This window comes from Schistocerca serialis, chromosome 1, assembly GCF_023864345.2.
Source record: "Schistocerca serialis cubense isolate TAMUIC-IGC-003099 chromosome 1, iqSchSeri2.2, whole genome shotgun sequence".
NCBI lineage: Eukaryota > Metazoa > Arthropoda > Insecta > Orthoptera > Acrididae > Schistocerca > Schistocerca serialis.
The window spans coordinates 432443439-432468833 of record NC_064638.1 but is presented as its reverse complement, the minus strand read 5'-3'; the positions used below and the strand labels follow the sequence as shown (position 1 = coordinate 432468833).

Sequence of the window (25395 nt, the reverse complement as noted above, 5' to 3'; positions counted from 1 at the left end):
CACTGCCGCCATCGCCTCTGTCATCACCATGTTGTGTTACAGCAAACTGCATGTATGTACATAACCTGACAGGCAATATCTGCCAGAAGCTGATACATCCCAGATAGCTGTTGACAGAGAGATAAGAAGCACTACCACAACTAACCACCTCCTAATGACCCAAATGTGTAAAAGATAGCAGTCAGTAGAGACAAGGTGCCCACCTACACACCTCCCAGTTACATATCAACCCAAAGAGCTATCAGTCATCTACACAAACACATACCTTATGGTGAGAGATTGCAATTGCACTGCATCCAACAGTGGTAGTAGTCACTACCGAAACTTGAATTAAGAGTTGATATAAACTTGTAGCCAGCATAGTGTATTGGGTACGATTTTTGATGCAGAAACAGATACTAATCCAACCAAATTGCTAAGGTGTGATGACTACACACACGTTTTTTTTAAAGAAAGGAAGATTTTTTGTTTTTGTGTTGTCAATCCTCACAGTGCAATTTAATTCAAGCACTCATCTATAATGATGATGATACAAAATACATTTTCTTAAACTTGTGTCCACAGCTGCTAATATAATATATATTTATAGAGGTCGATAAATCATTCACCCAGTCATTTGCGAACTCTCAAAGGGTGAACATGCCGAAATGCATAGAACCAATCCTTGCTGCAAGACACCCCTCATGTGAGGAGATGCCACCCAGTGTGAAATTAACATTGTCTAATGTGTCCTACAGCCTAACAACAATGGTAGTAAATAGGTCAGTGTGGGAATGATCTCAGACTGTGGCTTCTGTTTGTTGGGGGTTTTCGAAACTCTGAGATATACTGATACAAAAGTCGTATTATTCCTGGATGCATGGATTCACTTATGTGACATGTCAATGCAAATCACTGCCATGTTCTTAGAAATGCTCGCTCACTCTCAGAAATATTGAGTGATCATAATATATCGTCAGGGGCCTTCTGACGACCAATTAAAATGTGTATTGAGATTGAGTGCACTCATCTACAAGAACATAGATTTAAAAATAAAGTGTACACCAGTTATGAGATCCAACATGCTCTATGTTGTAAACTAAGTTGGCAGCTGCATGTATAACCATTCTATTTGAAAACGTGGAGCAATTTGATGGATTAGCATGAAAAGCTCCTCATCCATTATTAGAAGAAACCAGCACACAACATTACGATTCCTGCTGAACATCAATACTTCTAGAAATGTACGACCCAGTTGTGCCAGATGTAGACAAAGAACTACATTTGTATGTTAGTATGTATACAGGGTGTTACAAAAAGGTACGGCCAAGCTTTCAGGAAACATTCCTCACACACAAAGTAAGAAAATATGTTATGTGGACATATGTCCGGAAACGCTTACTTTCCATGTTAGAGCTCATTTTATTACTTATCTTCAAATCACATTAATCATGGAATGGAAACACACAGCAACAGAACGTACCAGCGTGACTTCAAACACTTTGTTACAGGAAATGTTCAAAATGTCCTCCGTTAGCGAGGATACATGCATCCACCCTCCGTTGCATGGAACCTCTGATGCGCTGATGCAGCCCTGGAGAATGGTGTATTGTATCACAGCCGTCCACAATACGAGCACGAAGAGTCTCTACATTTGGTACTGGGGTTGCGTAGACAAGAGCTTTCAAATGCCCCCATAAATGGAAGTCAAGAGGGTTGAGGTCAGGAGAGCGTGGGGGCCATGGAATTGGTCCGCCTCTACCAATCCATTGGTCACCGAATCTGTTGTTGAGAAGCGTATGATCACTTCGACTGAAATGTGCAGGAGCTCCATCGCGCATGAACCACATGTTGTGTTGTACTTGCAAAGGCACATGTTCTAGCAGCACAGGTAGAGTATCCCGTATGAAATCATGGCGGTGAATCGACTAAGTACAGTACATACTGACGAAACTAAAATGAGCTCTAACATGGAAAGTAAGCGTTTCCGGACACATGTCCACATAACATCTTTTCTTTATTTGTGTGTGAGGAATGTTTCCTGAAAGTTTGGCCGTACCTTTTTGTAACACCCTGTATATGACCTGCTTTATATATGAGTGTATTAATTAACAAACGGTAAAAGTTACATTTATGTTACCAATAAATCCTCTGTATGCTAATGTAAACACACAGTCCTCACCATGACCGAATGGACGAAACACCCTCCTCGAGGGCCTCATAGTAGACACCAAAAACCAGAAATAGAAGAATGCATCACTGTTCCCCAATAGCATATGAGCTATAATTGTTGAACCATCTGACCGCAGTAAGGCCAGTGTTGTAATGTCATTGTTAACACATCCTGAGCATGCAACATATCCTTCGAGCATATATCTGTTACCTAATGCATCACATGACTAAAATGCTAAAATCATTTTTGCTCATGAGGAATTTTAAGAGCATGCTCAAGCTCTGTCACAGGCTGCTTCATTACTTTCGAACTCTCTGAATGTAACAAATGCTTCATCACATATGAAGTTTCTTTAGGTAACACCACACAGAAGTTGTAAATATCGTTTTTATACTACATATCACTTTACAAATTCGGTAATATAACTGACTTTATTACGATGCCTATCGCTCCCTGTGTTAGTGGAAGATTGAAATGTCGTTAAAAGTTCTTGCTGCAACCAAAAAACGGCTGATTACCGCCCCAACTCTTAAATCATATTCAAGCCCTCACTTTACCCGCCTGGCGGTTCGTCATTGATATCAAATTGATAGGCTAATTAATTAAATTGATCATATGAGTCACTTTGCATGGCGAGTAGTTTTTTTTTCAGAAGTCGGGTTACACTCGCCAGATAGCCCAAATGGAAATCTCTGGAAGAAAGACGATGTTCTTTTTGAAGAACACTATTAAGAACCGACATTTGAGGCTGATCACAGAAGAATTCTACCACTGCCTACAAACATTTCGCTCAAAATGCCATGAAGATAAGATACAAAGAGACATACAGGCAGTCTTCTTTCCTCGCTATGTTTGTGAGTGGAATAGGGTACAGGGTACCCTGCGTCGTACATTGTATTATGGCTTTCAAAGTAAGCATACGGTTGTAAATGTAAATTTAGTCTACCTATCAAGATTTCATTCCATTCATTTACAGGGACACGAAACTCATAGAAAAATGTTGTCTCTTACGTATTTATAGAGAAAAACGACGGAACTTCTGCTACCAATTGTCTCTCGGTAAAAATCTTCATATTGGCTCCTAACTTTCTCATTGCAGTCACTTTGCAAGACATATGCGAGAAGCTGTAAGATGTTTGGTCACATCACTTACAAGAAACGGCACAGAGCTCACCTTTCAACTCCCCTTTGGTCAAAGTGTCGCTTACATGCCGTATTCTCACATATCTTCCACTCTTCGATATACAGCATCTGAATCCCGTTTTTCAACAGAAAATGCCGTATATGCTTTCGCCAATCAAATTTTGAATGATCTGAATAACCGAACACCACCCATTGGGATTTTTTGTGATCTCTCAAAGGCTTTTGATTGTGAAATTCTGCTAGACAAGCTCAAGTATTGTGGCATGAGTGGGACAGTGCACAAATGGTTTAATTCGTACCTAACTGGAAGAGTGCAGAAAGTTGAAATAAGCAGTTCTTATAATATGCAAAGATCAGCACATTCCTCAAACTGGGGAACTATCAAGAATGGGGTTCCACAAGGGTCAGTCTTGGGTCCTTTGTTGTTCTTAATATATATTAATGACTTGCCATTCTATATTCATGAAGAGGCAAAGTTAGTTCTCTTTGCTGATGATACAAGTATAGTCATCACATCTGACAAACAAGAATTAACTGATGAAATTGTCAACACTGTCTTTCAAAAAATTACTAAGTGGTTCCTTGTAAACAGACTCTCACTGAATTTTGATAAGACACAGTACATACAGTTCCGTACAGTGAATGGTATGACGCCATTAATAAATATAGACCTTGATCAGAAGCATATAGCTATGGCAGAATATTCAAAATTTTTAGGTGTGTCCATTGATGAGAGATTAAATTGGAAGAAACACATTGATGATCTGCTGAAACGGTTGAGATCAGCTACTTATGCAATAAGGGTCATTGCAAATTTTGGTGATAAACATCTTAGTAAATTAGCTTACTACGCCTATTTTCACTCATTGCTTTCATATGGCATCATATTTTGGGGTAATTCATCACTGAGGAATAAAGAATTTATTGCACAAAAGCGTGTAATCAGAATAATAGCTGGAGTCCACCCAAGATCATCCTGCAGGCATTTATTTAAGGATCTAGGGATATTCACAGTAGCTTCTCAGTATATATACTCTCTTATGAAATTTGTTATTAACAACCAAACCCAATTCAAAAGTAATAGCAGTGTTCATGACTACAATACTAGGAGAAAGGATGATCTTCACTATTCAAGATTAAATCTAACTTTGGCACAGAAAGGGATGAATTATACTGCCACTAAAGACTTTGGTCACTTACCAAATAGTATCAAAAGTCTGACAGATAACCAACAAGTATTTAAGAAGAAATTAAAAGAATTTCTGAATGACAACTCCTTCTACTCCATAGAGGAATTTTTAGATATAAATTAAGAAAAAAAGAAAAAAACACACAAAAAATTATTAAAAAATAAAAAATCAAAAAAATACAAAAAATAAAAAGTTGTTAAATTAACTAGAGTATGTTGTTAAATTAACTTAATTATGTCATGTATTGGAAAATTTGACTCGTTCCACATCATTACAAAATATCATATTCATGATCCATGGAACTAGTATTAATCTAATCTAATCTAATCTAATCTGAATCTACATGAATTCAGAAGCATAACACCTACAATCCATCTATAGCAAACGATTGTCTACAAATATCACCCTCTACACGTTCTAATCTCCGTTATCGTATTCCTATGATTACTATGCTAGAATTACGATAGTATAATTGTGTCAGAGACTTTGCTGACCGCATCTCTCTTCCGATACACCGAAAACAAATAGTGTCTGGGTGTTGACATCGAGCATTTGTAGTGATCCTATTAAATATGCACGTATTTATCCATTGTAGCAAATGTACATTTCAGTTGCGCATACTGCAGGAGGACCATATCCTACAGACTATCAATCACAAGAGACGCTTCCTGTGTTGTTCTTTCATAACTACAATGTTGTACACCGCCACACATTTTCCTTTTCCACCATGACTTTGAGGTCTGTGTCAAATGCTTAACAGGCATTAACACCTTTCGATCCATCAGCTCTCGCAAGGAGCTGGACTTCGCGTGGTGTAAGTTGAACAGTTCCCACAACACACAGGATGGTCGAAATAAAAGACAGAGGCGGTGTTTCTTATTGACAAAAACGTGAAAGATATCTCAATATATGGAACCTGGAAGAATTTGCGGCATTATGAAGCGCTTCCAAACAGCTACATTTAATCTTTTTTTTCCACAGTGATGAGGTGGCAGATGCCTCGGTGTTCTGTCTCCGAAGAGAACGCAGAGCATTGATTCCTCATATTGGTGATGCAAATTGCATCCAAGTGTGCGATCGCATTTTCGGTGTCCTGGGTAGTAGTCAGCCTAACCTCCAAATCCTTGGCCACTGCGTCTTTAATTATTGTGACTTACAATGCATATCCAAATGTGGAACAAGGTGGTACTCTGCAGGTCTTAAACCCGTAGGGCGCCGAGAATTTGCACCATCAGTCGTCAATCCCACAGCTGGAGGAATGGAATGATTTTCATACAGCCACACGAGCATGTAAGTACTCTCATCTCTCCATAGTTTTCGTCGTATATTTATCAATTTTATGTATGTTTCATCAATTTTCGTAACTTTACCTGGTTTTCTGTAATTTCAACGCAATTTATTCAATTACTGGAGATCCAAAACAACACTCTCAACGAGTTGTCATGTCAACAAAACGCCTCATCGCGTCGATCTCTATCAGCCAAAAACACTGAAGTGCGGTTCTCATTTTCTGAATCGTTAGTAATTCACACTTTCTATTACTTTACGAGGGTTGTATTCATGTGGGCATATTGCGAACCCTGTTACACTGCCTATATCACATTACACAAATAGAAATTAGCCATCAGCAGAGAGGACATGCAAAAACTACGTTCTTTAGCCGAAACACTTTTTTTTAAATTCGGTAAGATTTTTTTACGTTTTGCCATCTCCCCTATGTGGATGGGAGTCACGAAGTATTCTCACATTCGCAAGATAAAGTCGGATATTCAAAAATCTAGCACCTTGCCCGGTATTTCTTAACGAGTTACTCCTTCGTTTAACGCATCGGCTAAGAACCCTGAAAAGACTCTAGATGGCCTCTCTCCAGCCATCTCATAACTCTTCCTCTACCTTTCACCAACTCTCCCTGCAATATTATCTCCGATTTAATTCGGAACCGACCAGAAACAGGAGGGTACTATAGCTGCTACATTCGACGCCGCGTGAAGGAACAGAACGAGCTGACATCCACGTAATCAAGACACTTCAATATTTTGCTTTCGAAAAGAGTAGAACACGAGTTTCAGACTTGAACTGACCGATGCAAGAGTTACAGATCAGTATTCAATAACTGCCGTTCTGCAAAGACTGTTCCATACCAAACTTATTCATCTCATGTGTCCAATTACACATGATCTCTCTAGATGCTTGCATGCTGAAAAGTTTTGCACTCCTTATTAGTGTATCCTAGATACAAGCACGGTACATTTGAGGCTATTGTCACGAGATAACAAACTATTAGCATAGCACATTAGAACATAAACATAAATTCCTAAGGCTATACAGTTCTGCATTTAACCATATTGTAATTTTGAAACAGTGTGGTTTCCAGTATGTTAGTTGCGTGGAATGAAACACTGTTCATACTCCAACGCAGGAAATATATTTGTAACACATGACATACATTCACCCTGCAAGGTTTTTTGCCACTCAATATGGTGAGAAACTTTAAGATGATAAAACTACTACCTTCTACAGTAAAGGGATAAAAACATACACTCCTGGAAATGGAAAAAAGAACACATTGACACCGGTGTGTCAGACCCACCATACTTGCTCCGGACACTGCGAGAGGGCTGTACAAGCAATGATCACACGCACGGCACAGCGGACACACCAGGAACCGCGGTGTTGGCCGTCGAATGGCGCTAGCTGCGCAGCATTTGTGCACCGCCGCCGTCAGTGTCAGCCAGTTTGCCGTGGCATACGGAGCTCCATCGCAGTCTTTAACACTGGTAGCATGCCGCGACAGCGTAAACGTGAACCGTATGTGCAGTTGACGGACTTTGAGCAAGGGCGTATAGTGGGCATGCGGGAGGCCGGGTGGACGTACCGCCGAATTGCTCAACACGTGGGGCGTGAGGTCTCCACAGTACATCGATGTTGTCGCCAGTGGTCGGCGGAAGGTGCACGTGCCCGTCGACCTGGGACCGGACCGCAGCGACGCACGGATGCACGCCAAGACCGTAGGATCCTACGCAGTGCCGTAGGGGACCGCACCGCCACTTCCCAGCAAATTAGGGACACTGTTGCTCCTGGGGTATCGGCGAGGACCATTCGCAACCGTCTCCATGAAGCTGGGCTACGGTCCCGCTCACCGTTAGGCCGTCTTCCGCTCACGCCCCAACATCGTGCAGCCCGCCTCCAGTGGTGTCGCGACAGGCGTGAATGGAGGGACGAATGGAGACGTGTCGTCTTCAGCGATGAGAGTCGCTTCTGCCTTGGTGCCAATGATGGTCGTATGCGTGTTTGGCGCCGTGCAGGTGAGCGCCACAATCAGGACTGCATACGACCGAGGCACACAGGGCCAACACCCAGCATCATGGTGTGGGGAGCGATCTCCTACACTGGCCGTACACCACTGGTGATCGTCGAGGGGACACTGAATAGTGCACGGTACATGCAAACCGTCATCGAACCCATCGTTCTACCATTCCTAGACCGGCAAGGGAACTTGCAGTTCCAACAGGACAATGCACGTCCGCATGTATCCTGTGCCACCCAACGTGCTCTAGAAGGTGTAAGTCAACTACCCTGGCCAGCAAGATCTCCGGATCTGTCCCCCATTGAGCATGTTTGGGACGGGATGAAGCGTCGTCTCACGCGGTCTGCACGTCCAGCACGAACGCTGGTCCAACTGAGGCGCCAGGTGGAAATGGCATGGCAAGCCGTTCCACAGGACTACATCCAGCATCTCTACGATCGTCTCCATGGGAGAATAGCAGCCTGCATTGCTGCGAAAGGTGGATATACACTGTACTAGTGCCGACATTGTGCATGCTCTGTTGCCTATGTCTATGTGCCTGTGCTTCTGTCAGTGTGATCATGTGATGTATCTGACCCTAGGAATGTGTCAATAAAGTTTCCCCTTCCTGGGACAATGAATTCACGGTGTTCTTATTTCAATTTCCAGTAGTGTATATTATTTGTGATATATGCACTATACAGGGTGTTACAAAAAGGTACGGCCAAACTTTCAGGAAACATTCCTCACACACAAATAACGAAAAGATGTTATGTGGACATGTGTATGGAAACGCTTAATTTCCATGTTAGAGCTCATTTTAGTTTCGTCAGTATGTACTGTACTTCCTCGAATCACCGCCATGATTTCATACAGGATACTCTACCTGTGCTGCTAGAACATGTGCCTTTACAAGTACGACACAACATGTGCTTCATGCAAGATGGAGCTCCTGCACATTTAGTCGAAGTGTTCATACGCTTCTCAACAACAGATTCGGTGACCGATGGATTGGTAGAGGCGGACCAATTCCATGGCCTCCACGCTCTCCTGACCTCAACCCTCTTGACTTTCATTTATGAGGGCATTTTAAAGCTCTTGTCTACGCAACCCCGGTACCAAATGTAGAGACTCTTCGTGCTCGTATTGTGGACGGCTGTGATACAATACGCCATTCTCCAGGCTGCATCAGCGCAACAGGGATTCCATGCGACGGAGGGTGGATGCATGTATCCTCACTAACGGAGGACATTTTGAACATTTCCTGTAACAAAGTGTTTGAAGTCACGCTGGTACGTTCTGTTGCTGTGTGTTTCCATTCCATGATTAATGTGATTTGAAGAGAAGTAATAAAAAGAGCTCTAACATGGAAAGTAAGCGTTACCGGACACATGTCCACATAACATATTTTCTTTCTTTGTGTGTGAGGAATGTTTCCTGAAAGTTTGGCCATACCTTTTTGTAACACACTGTATAGCTTTCCAGAGGTATATAGCGCCCACTGTTCACATCCCATTATGGTTTGGAAACTATGCTACACTCGCATTAGTCCTATATCATCAGCAATGGAAAATGAATGCAACAACAACATCTTCTGAGGAAACAGACAAATACATAGCAGCGGTGTGACATTTGAAACTACACGCCATGCTTTTCTAACTCCATGAACAGAACACAGTCTCCTCCACACACTACATATGTCAAGCAAATGTATACACAGGGAATGCAGTACCTCACAGACACCTGTCACTAACTTAGAATTACTGTAGTTGTGAAACTCAATACTCGATTTACGTCCAAGATGTATCAGGGAAATTGGATACTTCAAATACATCTTCGTTCATCTGGAGGATGGTGCCAAAATAGGTTTTCCATTTGTTTCGTACACATAATTCATCACACATGAATTGGAAATTCTCTGCTGATTGAGGAAAGTTTTGGAGATTTGTGGTAAGGTCCTATGGAACCAAACTGCTAAGGTCATCGGTCCCTACACTTACACACTACTTAACCTAACATATATTAACTTATGCTAGGGACAACACACACATACACCCATGCCCAAGGGGGACTTGAACCTCCCACGGAAGGAGCCGCAGCTGATTGTGGTATGGAGAGATTTGCTGTTACTGATCACAGGAAGATGGCACTGCAAGTTACACACAGAATATGCTATTGTATACAAGTCAAACGTAGGCTGTACCACACAACCGATACACCCAATACAACAACAGAAAAAATGATTAAATGTGTCATAAATGCCAGGATGACCTGTTGCAACATCTCCCTATCTCTTGAATGCATCATCAGTCTACCATTAAATCATACCTCGTTAAAATCCCTCAACCAATTTCTCCATCTACTTTCTACCATCCTTCAACGCAGATCTTAGTCAACTTCGAGGCAGATGGTTCTCTTTTATAGGAAAGCATCAATGCCAACATACTACTTGTAAGTATCACTATTACCTCAATGGGCATACAGCAGAATGTTGATAAAAGCCATGCAGCAACGGTTGTGTAATGTATTTCTTAACTGACACAACATGGTTGTGACTGTTAGAGAATACAGGGAAGCATATTGTAAATACTGTTTGTCAGAATTTAAAACTGGCAAACAGTTTGGCACAGGGTAAAAATGAGATAAATTCTGTAGCTGTATATAGCCTATGTCATACTGTAACAGTATTTTCATAGCAAATAACGCTACTTTAGCGATGTGAAAATGCGTGTATGCTCCAGTTTCTTCTGACTTCCAAATCAACTCTGGTAAAAGGGAGAAATCTACATTTCCTGTGTGAAATTCGAGGAGGATGATTAGCAATATCCCTGGTTGGATTGGGTAAAATAGATTTTTTGAACTGGGTGAGTCTATGTCGGGGTGGAATTGCAGTTAGAAGTATATATCCAAGCTGTGCCTGCTTGTCTCGCAATGTGCTGCAGCTGGCGGCACGAGAGGGCACGAGGCTTGGTAGTTGTAGCTTATCTTAGTCTGTGATGGGCGGTTAGTTATGAAGAATGCTCCAAACGGTCATCTCTTGCATGCTGCTGTGGAGAGAAGTCTCAGTGGCGGTGCTGTCTAGATGACTGTCTAGCGAAGTAAGCAGTATGCTAGGTGAGCGGCAACAGAAGCGGACGTGTGGGTTGTGTGAGAAGGTTCAGTACGACAGGTGTTTGCACTGGACAATTATCATTTATTGGTTGACTACTTGGTGACAGTCTCTCCCGTCTCTGAGCATTTGGTTTGGCCAGTGAGTGGACGCCCAGGGATGAGAATCCAGCTGGCTGGCTGATGAGGTGTGAGTCTCTTCTGACCAGCGCCTGTGCAACGATGCAATAGGTCTAGCCGGTGGGGTGGTTATTGATCTCAGCAGTCAGTGGATGGTGCATTCTTTGTTGTCATGATTGTGCATGCTCCATAGGATTTTTTTTTACCATATATTTTTAGTGGATACGTTGTAGTGGAGGGGTGTGCTTGTATTTTCAAAGATCAGTGCATATAAGACCGTGACTACATTTAACCCTGCCATCTATTTCTGGTGGAAATTTAATTACTTGATATTCAAAATGTTTGAGTGTGATTTTCAAGCGTTGGAAATACAACACCATATTCAAACTCATTTACATCTTGATAACCTGCCATAGTAGCAGCTGTAACTGATCTAACAATTGCCTGAGACACTTGTTGGGTTATATATGCTTTGCTAACCCCAGTGCCGTATTCTGATGGTTTTCATATCCCTGTGTTGGAATACGCATACCTATACCAGTTTCTTTGGCTCTTCAGTTATTAACTCATGGGAAGTCGGGGTAGGGGGTACAGACATGAGCTGTACCCAAGTAGGGGAGGTCTGTCTTCCACAAACTGATTAAATAAAGATTATGCAGCAGTATAGTATTGAGACTGATTTCAATACTATGTCGTGAGATCCGTTCAGTCCCTCAAATCAGCGAATTTTCCCATGAATTTTTTCTGGAATGGGCAGGAAGGGAGGGGTTGAGGGTTGGGGAGGGCACAGGGTTTCATGTGGTGGTGGCACTGTGCACTAGCTCAGTCGATCCCTGCATGTCTATGTGATGTCACATACAAAAATTTTCCAACAAGACAATGCCTCCAATCCGCATCAGTGTAATAACGTTATTAGGACATGTAGTTGCTGGAGAAGGTAATACCTACACCTTGCAGTCCAATAGCTCAGCACAGACTAAGCATTTACACCATTTCTCCAGATGGGGGTGGGGAGTGGGGGGGAGAGGGGAGGGTGAGACCTAGCTTTCCAACAGAGTAGCACCCAAAATAAAGAAAATAAACTACCCTATGTCCTTCCTCTCTAATGGCTCAGCACAGACAAAATCTTTTTCTCACCAATTTCCTGATGGGGAAGGTAATTATGTGGGGAATGAGAGGTGAGGCCAGGGAGATTTCCCAGAGGGGATGGTGTAGTTATGTGATGCATTTAATTAGTCACTTAATTTGATATCAAATGTGTGCTTGTATTGGTGAGGGGGATGGGGGTGAGAGTTGGATATTTCCCAGAGGAATGGCTAGAAGAGGAAGGAAGAGGGGAGGGGGGGGGTTTCTCAGAAGCACAGATTATCCTGAGGGAGTCATAAATCAACACCTAGGGTGTTATAAATCAATTAACTTAACAGTAGGTTTGTTTGCCCCTGAATGTATGCAACCCTCTCAAACAGAATTTGCTCATTCTCTCTTTACCTTACTACTAATGTGTGATCTTTAGAATTCGCCTTATGACAGTAAAAGCAAGGCACTGCCTTAAAACGTGTGCCCCTTTTAGGAGTGTACTACAGTCACAATGAGGTGATCACCTTCTTGAAGAAAATGTTTTGTGGGTCATTCTAGTATAGTCAAATCAGTGTGGGCCAAGAATTGTAGATTCTTAGTGCTATGTTCTGTATGAAGATATCCAGGAAGTAGTAACATTTTTCATGATACACAGGTTGTTACTGGCACCTACAGCACATCACTTTGTGTTCGTTGACTCTAGCCGCCGTTGAAATAGGGTCGTCTGTAGGTCAGGAGCCTACGTCTTTAATTAAAAGGCTTCCTTTATGGTAGCTTCCTTGGTCAAATTTCTGTGTTTCTGACGTTGATTGGGGTCCAGAGAAACATGATGGACCTTCTGGGTTTCTTGTGCTGAAAATAAATGTTTTGAATGCACAGCATCGCGGATGTATGGGACAGCAGTACCCTACAGATTACAAAAAGCTGAGACATACTGACAATTTGTAAAGTCCTATGTGAGCAGGCGCAGATGTATCGAAGGGCTAGCATATAGGCTACTATTTCTGCAATAAAGACGCTACAATTATGTAGAATGAAATTTTATTTGCTGCCGCCTGTGTGTGTGTGTGTGTGTGTGTGTGTGTGTGTGTGAAGCCGTAGTCCACTTTCTCATCAGTGCTTGATCCACCAGTGTAGATAATTTCCACGCTCCGAAAATTGGTCACTACCAAACAAAACACTCTTCACAGAATATATTGGTCTGTTATGTCTTTCGGACTGAACTATAGATCCAGATGAAGTTTAGGGCGAGGTACACTCCAAAGGATGTTCGTCAGAACTATGTTGTGGAAGGTTTCAAAAACGTCATAGACAGTTCGTAGAGAGTGGATTGTAGATGGACTGATATCAGGACACTAGACCGAGGATGTTTTTGTAGAGGTTGCGTCTTTTACCTGGGAAAGATATCTTTGGGACTACATACACAGAGAGGATACACTGAAGTGACAAAACTCACAAAATACTTCCCAATATCATGTCGGACCTGCTTTTTCCAGGTGTGGTGCCGTTGTAAGTCCCTTGCAGAAATAGTGAGCCACGCTGTCTCTATAGCCGTCCATAATTGCGAAAGTGTTGCTGGTGCACGATTTTCATGATTATGTCCCATAAATGTTCGATGGAATCCATGCTTGGTGACCTGGGTGGTTAAATCATTAGCTCGAATTGTCCAGAATATTCTTCAGTCGCGAACAGTCGTGGTCCAGTGACATGGTGCATTGCCATCCATACTAATTTCTTTGTTGTTTGGGAACATGAAGGCTATGAATGACTGTAAATTGTCTCCAAGTAGCCGACTGTAACCATTTCCAGTCAATTATTGTTTGTGTTGGACGAGAGGACCCAGTCCATTCCTTATAAACACGGATAACACCATTATGGAGCCACCATCAGCTTGCACAGTGCCTTGTTGACAACTTGGGTCTATGCCTTCGTGGCGTCTCCGCCATAGTCGAACCTTATCGGCTCCTATCATCTGAAATAGGGACTCATCTTACCGGACCACAGTTTTGCAGTCATTTCGGAGCAAACCGATATTGTCAGGAGCCCAGAGGTGAAGCTCCAAGTGATGTGTTGATAGCAGAGGCACTCGCGTCAGTCACGTGTTGCCATTGTCCATTAACGCCAAATTTCGCCGCACTGTTCTGATGGATACGTTCCTTACATATAGCGCGTTGATTTCTGTAGCTATTTCATGCAGTATTGCTTGTCTGTGAACACTGACAATTATACGCAAACATTGCTGCTCTCAATCGTTAAGTGAAGGCCGTCAGCCACTGTGTTGTCCATAGTGAGAGGTAATGCCTGGAATCCGGTACACTTTTGACACTGTGGATGTCGGAATATTTAATTACATAACGATTTCCGAAATGAAATGTTCCGATTACCATTTCGCGTTCAAAGTCTGTTAATTTCTGTCGTGTGTCCACAATCTCGACGGAAATCTTTTCACAGAAATCAACTGAGTACAAATGACTGCTCTGTCAATGCACTGCCGTCTTACACCTTGTGTACGCGGTATTACCATCATTTCTACATGTAGAAATCGCTATCCCATGACTTTTGTCACGTCATTGTAGTTAAGTAATAGTGGGAGTTATCGAACTCTCATCTCTGTTAGGAGGCTGTCTACAGGACTCGACCGAAAGGCGCCAGCTGAATGAAATATGGTCGATCTTCACGAGTTTATCAGCTCAAAATTAAATTTGAATTAACATTATCAGATGGGGCCTAAAAGTATTAGCATTAGTGGGGATGCCTATCTGTAGGCCAAGCTTCCATAATCATATGAGGATAATATGAGAGCTTTCTAAGGTCGCAGAAAATTGGAGTGATTGGTGCCACAGGAAGCGTTGCTGAGGTAGCAACGAGCAGTTAGTTTATCCTGACAGTACTGATTAAGCTATTTATGAGAGGCAGCCATGTTAGTTTCGCACCGAAATCTATAATCGGAAAATGGCGTGTCTTTCCTGCCTTAAGTAACTCGTTGCGTAAATGAAAACTCTGGATGTAGGTGGTCTGTTGGATAATGGCAGAAGTGGATGTTTTGCAAGCAGTAAAGCGGAAGAACTGGGTGAGAGGCAAGATTTGGTGACCATTATGGCTTCCTGAAGTTGGGGATTCTGCAATACTGACGTCTGAAGACCTGTAGTAGACGTAAAAGCCATCAACATATCGAGATATTGGGTCTGTAGATCCTGGACTTATGCTGCCTAGTTCTTGAAAAATTTGATCCGATTAGAATTAAAGTCAGATGCCTTCTCAACCAGTTACATTTCATTTCATTTCCTCCTGTCCTTCTGGGTGCCTTATCTTTGTTGCAGGCAACGTGTTTCCTAACAAATGTGACCATTTAATATAAGTAAAAACACGAGCACACTGAATTACACAAAGAATTTGTGAACAAGTAAAACCTACATTGTACTCAAATATTGAAATTGTAAAAATATAAAGGACAAAACGTGTATATTTTGCCTGATAGCTAGATTTGGTAAGAACTTGAAAGTATTCAAAACGGATCAGTATATTTCGGTTTCTATGGATTCAGTTTCTGCCATGAGTCACATCATCTAGATAAGTCCACTCTCCATGACTGTAGAAAACCGCTGCAAAGTTTCTATCTCCTACAAAAAACATATAAGAAATCTGAAACTGAAACACAGCATACGTCTCTAAAGTGCTAAAAATCTCTTCTTGATTTCACCTGCCGGCCGTGGTGGTCTAGCGGTTCTAGGCGCGCAGTCCGGAACCGCGCAACTGCTACGGTCGCAGGTTCGAATCCTGCCTCGGGCATGGATGTGTGTGATGTCCTTAGGTTAGTTAGGTTTAAGTAGTTCTAAGTTCTAGGGGACTGATGACCACATATGTTAAGTCCCATAGTGCTCAGAGCCATTTGAACCATTTTTTTTTACTTCACCAGTGATCGTCTGCATTGGCATACTGTTGGGGGAAAGTATCCTCTCACTGTAAATGCCAACTACATCGTTGGCCATCAAAGCTTCATCAAGACGGATACTAAGTGACGAGATTTTACTTATTGTACTGTAACGTTATGAGTATATGGCGAGTTATTCGTCCATCTAGGGCTGGTATTGAGGAGAATTTGCTTGCTTGGCTGGGTTCGAGTTGCTGGGAGGAGACGTCACATAGCCGCCCAAGGCGAGCTCAGATGCAGAGAGAAGGTGTGCATCGCTGGAAATAGGTAATTCCCAAAGCTGTAAGTTTGGAGGACTGATTTTTGCATGGCCTTTGTGCTGGAGACAATGCTTCAAGAAATGGCAGTGTGTCAGATATGCTGAAAGGTGGCTTCTTATAGCTCTGCAAGAATCTATAATAATTCACAGCCTAGTATTAAAGCAAATCTGAATACATTGGTGATCTCAGATGAATGAAATGCATCCAATAATACAACAATATTTCAGTATCTTTAAAACTACAGAAGTTAACAGTTCATAGTAAACAAATTTACACATTGAACCTCTGAATTAATAGCTTTAAATGCTTCATGAAATTTCAATATGTGATATCTCAGACGATAGCGTTGTACAGTAGCTATCACCCCTGGGAGTCGCTCATCTGTTTCTGAATTATATATTGGCTTTGACATCTTTTATAACTTTCTTGTCACACAAATGTTTGTCAGAACATCGTATTCCCCACAGCAACACAATGCAAAGGAATTATAAAAATGACTTTTTTTTTAAATAATAATATTAATATTTATATATGTGTGTGGAGTGTGTGGAGAGAGAGAGAGAGAGAGAGAGAGAGAGAGATTGATTTTTGATTGAGATTTTTACTTTAAGTCGTAACTGGTACCTGAATTTTGGTTGTTACCTCCTTGAATGATCAGCTTCCGCACCAGTTGGTGATGTATTGCAATTTGGAGGAAGTTATTGTTCTTTATGGTTTAAAATACGACTCTGTTAGTTACTTGACCGTATTGTGGATAGCTTTGAGGCCAAGTTTTCGTAGCTTTTCTTGCCTAAGGGACTACTGTTGTAAGTAAATAAGATCAAACAGCAATCTGCTTTTCGTGAGAAAATGAGATTGCTTAGCACACAGACTTCCTTCACACTACACGTCCTGCTACATAAAAATTGGTCAGTGGAGTTCAGCACCATAAAGTCTGTCGATTGATAGACGGCAACGACAATGAGATTCACCTCCTTTTCCAAAAACAAGATATTTCTGTTCTTCACTTCCAGAAAATTTGTATACATAAATGTTTGGCAACTATTACACATACTTCACTCGGTTTTATCACTAAAATATCAATTTTCATTCAATATAACAATACGTTCTGAGCGACGGCCTAGCAACACGTCCTCTATCCACAAGACACAGATTAACAGTCTTTTTTTTAATAAAATCAATTGTCTTTTTTTTATAATCCATACTCAAAGATTCTCTAATACTATCGTTGCGGAGATAGCGCGCTAAAAAGTTTCTTGCTGTCCAGCTGCGCTTCACTTCACTTCAAGTACTTTTTGAATCACATTTACATTTACGGTATTTACATACATTACTGAGCCTCTCAGAATAAAATCAGGCACAAATTAGTTAAAGAAAAAAAAGCAATGAGGCACACATAACATTACAGAATCCAATCTGAACACCTCAATTTTGTCACATTTGTATATTTATTTAATGAACAGTTAACTATTTTGCCAGTAATTTTATTTAAATCTTGATTGCAAGTGCTATTAAAAAACTGTGCCAATTTAAAAGTGGTCAGTCGCATGTGTTAGCAGACACCACAATTGAAAAGAGAACCAAAAGGTGCTTCAGTCAAGAAGGCATAAACACGTGTTCAAACAATATTTAACGACAATCTGTTGACAATTATTGTGGGCACTCTTGCACAATAATACTAGCATACTTACCTATGGACAAACATATATCCATATTTACTGTGAGTTGTCTGAGTGTGACTGAATGTTTATAACATTTCTTTATTTCAGTATTGTTGTAACATATTAGTTTAGTCTGAGAAGTGGTCATAATGTGTCAGATCATGTCTGTAGAGAGTAAAATGATGTGCATTTCGTGGGGACAGCCTTCAGCCAATGGAAAAGCAGACCAGTAATGGAACACTATTGGAGCCAAGTGAAGACTGGAACTTTTTCGAGGGAAGACCTCAAGGGAGTGATTCTGGGTACTTTTGCTTGAGTGCTGGAAGGAGGCATACCTGCTAGTGGTATCATGTGGATTTAGATGAGTGGATGATTGAGTCTGGGCAGTGAATGGCCGCTACCATACTTTAATTTCTGAAGGGACATCACCTCTTAAGAGGTCTATATGTGCTCCAGAGTAGGACTCAGAACTGTGTATAGACATAGTACAAATTACCATTCTCTGTATCGCATGTGTCAGTTTATGAAATATCATGTCAAACTCTGAACTGTTTTGAGCGGAAGAATATTTTGTGTACTGTGGTTGTGAAATATAGTACAGTAGGACACATATGATTAAATTTGTAGGTAATTTGTGGGCATAGAGGAGCGAAATTTAGTACACAGAGTAGTAACATCTGGCATCAACAATGGGCCTAAGCTGGCCTGACAATGAGTCGAACTGGACTTTGATGACAGATATGTGTATCACATTGCATCCAGATTCAACTCTAAGCCAGTCATCAGTCATAGTGGCTGGAGAGTGCTGGTGTGTCACTGTCTCAGCAATCCATGACCAGAGGTTTTCAGTGGGTAAGAGATCTGGAAAATGTGCTGGCCAGAACAATAGTCGAACACCCTCTATAACTAGGTAGGTCAGAACAGCATAGCCAACTTGCAGTCTAGTGTTATCTCATTGACAGATGTTACAGAGAGATGTAATGGCTGTTAGCCAAAATACTGGCAGAAGGAACCAGAACCCACCAGCACCTCATTCCATTATGTCAGATCCAAGGCCGTATTATGATGAGAAATGCAATCTGTCAACATTCTTTCTCCTCAGAGCCTCTACAAGTGGATGTGTCCATAATGGTGCTGTACGCAGGTCTGGGTGCCATCAGCAAATACAACACAGTGCTACTCGTATGTCCAGTGTTGTCTTTGGGTGCATCATGCCTGTTTCTGCTGTCACATCAAGGGAAGCCACAACAGTGGCCGCCATACCGCAGCTTTACTCCAACTGTAGAAGCACAGCGTGTGTATTCTTGTATTGCAGCAAAAAATCCCATTTCCTGACTCAAGGTATGTGAACCTGTCAGTCCTTTGGTGCTCCTGCGTGGAGCCGTTGAGATCCTGTGTAGTGCTGCACCCATATAAAATTCACTGTGTAAACTGTATTTTTTTTTTTTATTTCTAGTGTGACCAGGTAGTAGAGACCAGACCAGCCAATATGCTAACCGAGTAAGTCACTGGACATAATGTTGAAATTATGACAAAACGCTCTGGGCAACTGGGAGATTTTGACAACAATCAACAGGAGAGGGCAGGAAACAGATAATACAGTGTGACCAAGATTAAGATAGTATTTTGCAACTTATATGCTACCGAGAAACTCATGCACTGCAGATTTAATAAGGCCTAGCAGGAAAAGTTGACAGTAAAAGTGCATTTAAGCAAACTTATTCGTCCCCATCCAGTAGAACTATGTCAGAAGAATAACTATAAAGGTATAAATAATCGGGCTTAGAAGCTCAAAGCATTCAGTTGTGGCACCAATCTACCTGTGTCTTGAAGCTGAGAGAATGACAGGGTTTTGAGTTTCAGAGAAACCACGACCCACCCATAGTGACGGAAATCAGTTGGCAACCTGCCACTGATTAACTCATCAAGTTCTAGCATGAGGCGCGCCATACCTGTGGCGTGTCGGCTGTGGGACTTGGGAAAGTTTCGCTGATGCAGGGAGGTGGTATTCACACCAACAACTGCCCTCTGAGTGACTTCGGCTGACAGACTGCAAGCTATCTATGATCTGGCTGGGTGAAACCTGCCCTCACAGCTCCCTAGCTACCTAGACATCTTCAACTACCATCCTGGTCTATCTCTGAGGGTTGACTACGACACCGCGGCTCAGCATCAGGACATCCAGCATTAGCTGAGGCACCCAAGTGCACGTTAAGGGGACGACCAGCATGTGCCGTGTGCTTAGCTGTCATGACTCTGGAGGGCCTGGGTGGCCCATGCTCATCTTTACGACTGGCAGCCCGTGGGCACTGCACCTTCCTACTCTGTCCTGTGAAATTCTAACCATTGGAATATGCAGGCATGTAGTACACTTCATGTCAGTTTGATAGCCCCTGTCTGTTGCATACTGAGTAGTGGCGCTGCGATTGTTATGGTCAGCAGTGTACTTTAAAGGTCGATTTACACTTGACGCAACGTAAAACAGCTCAAAACATTCTACAATGTATTTCAAATGCCAGCGTTCGCACAGGCCCCCAACGCAAGGGAATGGAATGAGACTGAATGGCACATCAGTGTCAGGATTTCTTGGGAAGGATGTCCTGACGATGTTGGTGGGGTGACAGTGGCATTATCTGCTAACATCGGAAGGTAATCTTCTCTCACTGTGCACACCCATGTTATTGAACTGAACAGGATTTGATGCATTTGCGTTTTCTTAAACTTTATTTTTTTGTTTACTCTGTTTCCGTTGCAAACTTTTCATGATGGCTTGGACATTTTTTCCAAATGTGTTTTTCCACAAAAGCAAGCGAAAAATTACTTAGGTTTTACAATGCCTAGATGAAGGAAAAGCCTTTTATTTATAGAAATCAGAACACAAATCGATGAAACAAGTTTCACTGAATAACTTTTTTAAAAGTGAAAAAGACACTTTTATTGAAGGAGGAAAATACAATTGGTTTAGAAGTTATTTGGTACTTGCTTTGCAAAAATTATATGTATGTATGTACTCATATACTCTCCAACAAATTAATGGTTTTGGAATGTTTGGGCCGGCCAGTGTGGCCGAGCGGTTCTAGGCGCTTCAGTCTGGAACCGCGTGACCGCTACGGTCGCAGGTTCGAATCCTGCCTCGGGCATGGATGTGTGTGATGTCCTTAGGTTAGTTAGGTTTAAGTAGTTCTAAGTTCTAGGGGACTAATGACCTCAGATGTTAAGTCCCATAGTGCTCAGAGCCATTTGAACCATTTTTGGAATGTTTGGACGACATTTGCTTTGTTGGTTCACTTTCCATGAGTATATCACACAAACTTTGCAATGAATAAGCGTTTTGAACTTTATTTTGGCCATTGATAAACTCTATCGTTGTTAGAGTTTCAGTTCTGAAAATATATTATGATTTTTTGTATATGGATGTATCTCACAACCTCACTTTCATTTTTCTGTACTGAGTACAAGAACGTGTACGAAAAGTGCGAAAAGTGGTAGTTGACCCTAAATAACGAAAAGTGTGAGGTCATCCACATGGGTGCTAAAAGAAATTCATTAAACTTCGGTTACATAATAAATCAGTCTAATCTAAAAGCCGTAGATTCAACTAAATACCTAGGCATTACAATTACGAGCAACTTAAATTGGAAGGGACACATAGAAAATGTTGTGGGGAAGGCTAACCAAAGACTGCGATTTATTTGCAGGACACTTAGAAAATGTAACAGACCTACATTACACTTGTCCGTCCTCTTTTAGAATACTGCTGCGTGGTGTGGGATCCTTACCAGGTAGGACTGACGGAGTACATCGAAAAAGTTCAAAGAAAGGCAGCACGTTTTGTATTATCGCGAAATATGGGAGAGAGTGTTACACTATACGAGATTGGAATAACAGAGAATTGTGAACCCTCAGCCAGGCACTTAAATGTGATTTGCAAAGTATCCATGTATATGTAGATGTTGAGCGACTTACATCTTTCGATTGGCGACTGAAGACGCAAATTTCACCACCATTAGTGACATGTATTTTTGTCCCAGCCTACAGGTAATGCTCCAGATTCATACGTACACTGCCCAACTAGGTTTTTGCGCCACGTCGCTCACAACTTAAAGATACTGTCTAGCGTGTGTGTCGCTCAGTGTCGTCAGTAACACGCAGCTGTGCACAGCGATTTCTCACAAAGATGAAGAGTTGATGGTTTACAGCGATTTTACTGCAGTTTCATGGTCAATGAATTCGTATGGCTACTCTGTTCACATCAATACAAGAACAGATACACATTGCTTGCGACAAATATCCGCACAAACTATCACTTCCTGCTCCACAAACAAACAAAAAGGAAGGTTCATCTCTAGCAAGAAGCCATATACTTGAATATTTCTGGTATCTCAACTGCAGATTTTTCAGCGATCATTTAACTTTAGGACTCTGTATCTCAGAATGAACAAAAATGGACTTGTACCACTATTGAAATAAGCCCTTCAGTTATTGTTGTGAGCTCTCGGCTTGCTGCGATTGGGAAGCATGAGGGATGCTTACATTTGCTAAGCGAAGTGATATTATGTTGATGCGAGTTTAAATTTGATAGAGTGGTTATATGTCCACCACATCTGAGGCAAACTGAATACCTAATCGCCGTTTCATCTGTAGTCGACGGCATCGTGTGCTGTGTCACCCCCCTTTAAAATTCACTAACTTAAAATAGTTCATGCTAGCTTTATTTTTACTCAAAAAAACAATACCAGCGGCGATTACTGTGTACACTGGCAGAAATAAGAAAGTTTTAGTCCAAATATGGATAAACATTTCAAAGTAGACAGAACTGCAAGACGGCTACCAACATTTTTGTCCTCCCATCGCCCCCCCTCCCCCCCTTAACTTCTTGCTAACTCGCAAACTGAACGTAAATCAATGCAAAATGAGCAGGCACCACCTGAAGATCATGGACTAAACTTCGAAATGCATTGTGGGTAGATAAGAGAAAACGGTACTTTTGTTTGTTTGAAAATATGTAAAATGAGTATAATTATTAAACTACAGACTTACTATATGCTTCTTGATTCGTTAAGACTATTATTGACAAAATTTTCGAAAATTCGTTTTCCGGGCCATGGTTGTGGGTGTGAAAGACAGTTGGGATTGCCTTGGACAAAAGAGAACTCTGATCATTTGTGTCGTGTATTGAAACACGTATGTAACGTAGCAGCGATGGTGAGGCATGATAAAATCTTTGACCAGAGAGCCTTTTATCGTGGTTAGTCTGCGCTTGACCGCGCGAGTGTTACGTCCAGTAGTCGGTCAGTAGTCGTCGTGCAGTGTACTCTGTCGGTAGCAGTAGCTCAGTTCAGTTGCGTCTAGTAGTCGGTCGGTAGTAGTCGTGCAGTACAGTTGCGAGCAGTCTGTCAGTGGGCAGTCTGTGAGCAGTGCAGTATGTCGGTAGTAGCAGTCGAGTGCAGTTGTGTGTGTGGAGTCGGCGGGCGTCGACACGGCATTCTGGTCAAGATACAGGACGAGGTATATTATTTTTAAATGCGCTCAGCTAATAATGTAAATTAACTGTAACGAATTTGTGCAATAATCGCCCCAATAGTAATTTTGATTTCAAAGCAATTTTTTACAAAAAAAAAACATTTAATTGAACCAATGATTTCCTTCCATTTCCCTTAAAGTAAAGTTTCAGTTAAATTTCAAAAAAAAAAATATATATTATTTGCAATGCATTTCCTCCAAGCCATGGCCAACAATAAGAGCAGAAATTTGACATGCAGTTTCAATGAGTTAAGAAATTAATTATGATTTTTTGCACAGGGCCAAAGACCGATATTTTGGTTTAATTGAATTTACGTTGTCACTGAAGTCTCATTAGCACTGAATTGTTTTTCATTATTTTCGTGACAGCTTATACTTTGAGTCAGATTGCGATTCTCATTTTTTATTGTCATTAAATTCAATTGCTAGGGAGGTTACGCTTGGCTCCCATTTCTATTAAATATTGTCCTTTTTAAAATTTCTGTGGCGAGGTTACACTTAGCTCAATGACCATTAGCATTCATAAATAATATTGTCATAAAAATTCTCCGGAAAGGTTACACTTGGCGACCCTGCCAGGATCGAATTTCGTTGAGAGTCTTTTGAAAAACAGTCAGATATCTGCTCTTATTGCTTAGATATAATTAGGATTTGGCGCAACGCTTTTACTAATATTGTGACTTTCTTTCTACAGGTCAACGGCAATTCGTTGCTCTGTTGTATTTGTGTGTTGCTTTTGCATTTGTGCTTATTTGTTTTGTGAATAATTGACTATTGTAAAAATGCCGCGAAAGACTGTGAATAGTGTTTCGCGAGGTATTATGAATGAATTTACCAATTTGAACAACGTGACCGATAGTAATTGTGACACGCAGTGCAATGATGACAATTCTGCGTTCACTAACAATCAGTGCATTCCAACCACTAATGATGACTTTTATCTTAATGATGAACAAACGAACTCAATTGTCTCTTCTGTTAATTTGACGACAATTGATGACGTGGGACGCTCTATTGTAATGAGCGCTACCCAGCTTAACACAACCGGTTCGGAGAATTCACGTGACGAACAGACAAATTTGTCTAATGAAAATGAACAGTGTACTGAAAGTAGGACGGATTTATTTAATTCCGAAATAGGGACTGACGGTGTATGTTTAACTGGCAAACCTTTTTGTAAATCTCAGAATAACCAAATGGTTACAGAAAACGAGACAATTCCAGATCCACCACTAAACAGCACAGAGAATATAAACGCTAATTTTGACTTGGTACGAATTATGGCAAGATTGCTACAACAGCAAAGTGAGAAAATAGACAATAGTTTCAGACAACAGAGGGAATGTTTCAAACAACTTAATGAAAGTTTCGACAACCATTTCAAACAACTTGATGAAAGTTTCGACAACCATTTCAAACAACTTAGCGAAGCAATTGATAAAAGTTTCGAACTCACAAACGAAAAACAAGACGACCTTAAAGAACAGAACAAACAAGTTAGTGAGCAGATTACAGCTGTTACCGTGCAATGTCGGGACAGTAAAGAACAATTACGTGAGGATACTGAGGCTTGTGCTAATAACAGCAATGAAGAAGTTGGCACTGTTGCACAAGAATTAAGTAGCACACGTGTAGGCACAACAGAATCACATAAAGATGACATTAATGCAGTCACTGAACAATGTTCAGCAAACGCAACACTGATACACGAAATTAATGCAGTCACCGAACAATGCCCTAAAAACGCAGTACAGATTCGCGACGAAGTTAATTTAGAATCAGTGGAAGTTTCACACACTCCGAATACGGAAGTTGACGAGAAATTTGCACGACAGATCAACCAAATTGACGAAAGTGTTACAGTAACAGAGTTGAAAACTATTTCAGTCACCAATACGTCACAGAATCCGCTACTTTGCGAACATTTGTCAGACTTACGCAGCG

At 41.3% G+C, this 25395-nt stretch overlaps 1 protein-coding gene across 1 annotated transcript in view; it reads right to left on the bottom strand.

The window, feature by feature from the left end:
- Window positions 1–25395, bottom strand: part of LOC126481481 (V-type proton ATPase subunit E 1-like) — a 106362-nt gene that overhangs the window by 11718 nt on the left and 69249 nt on the right. The gene's annotated exons all lie outside the window — the stretch shown is intronic.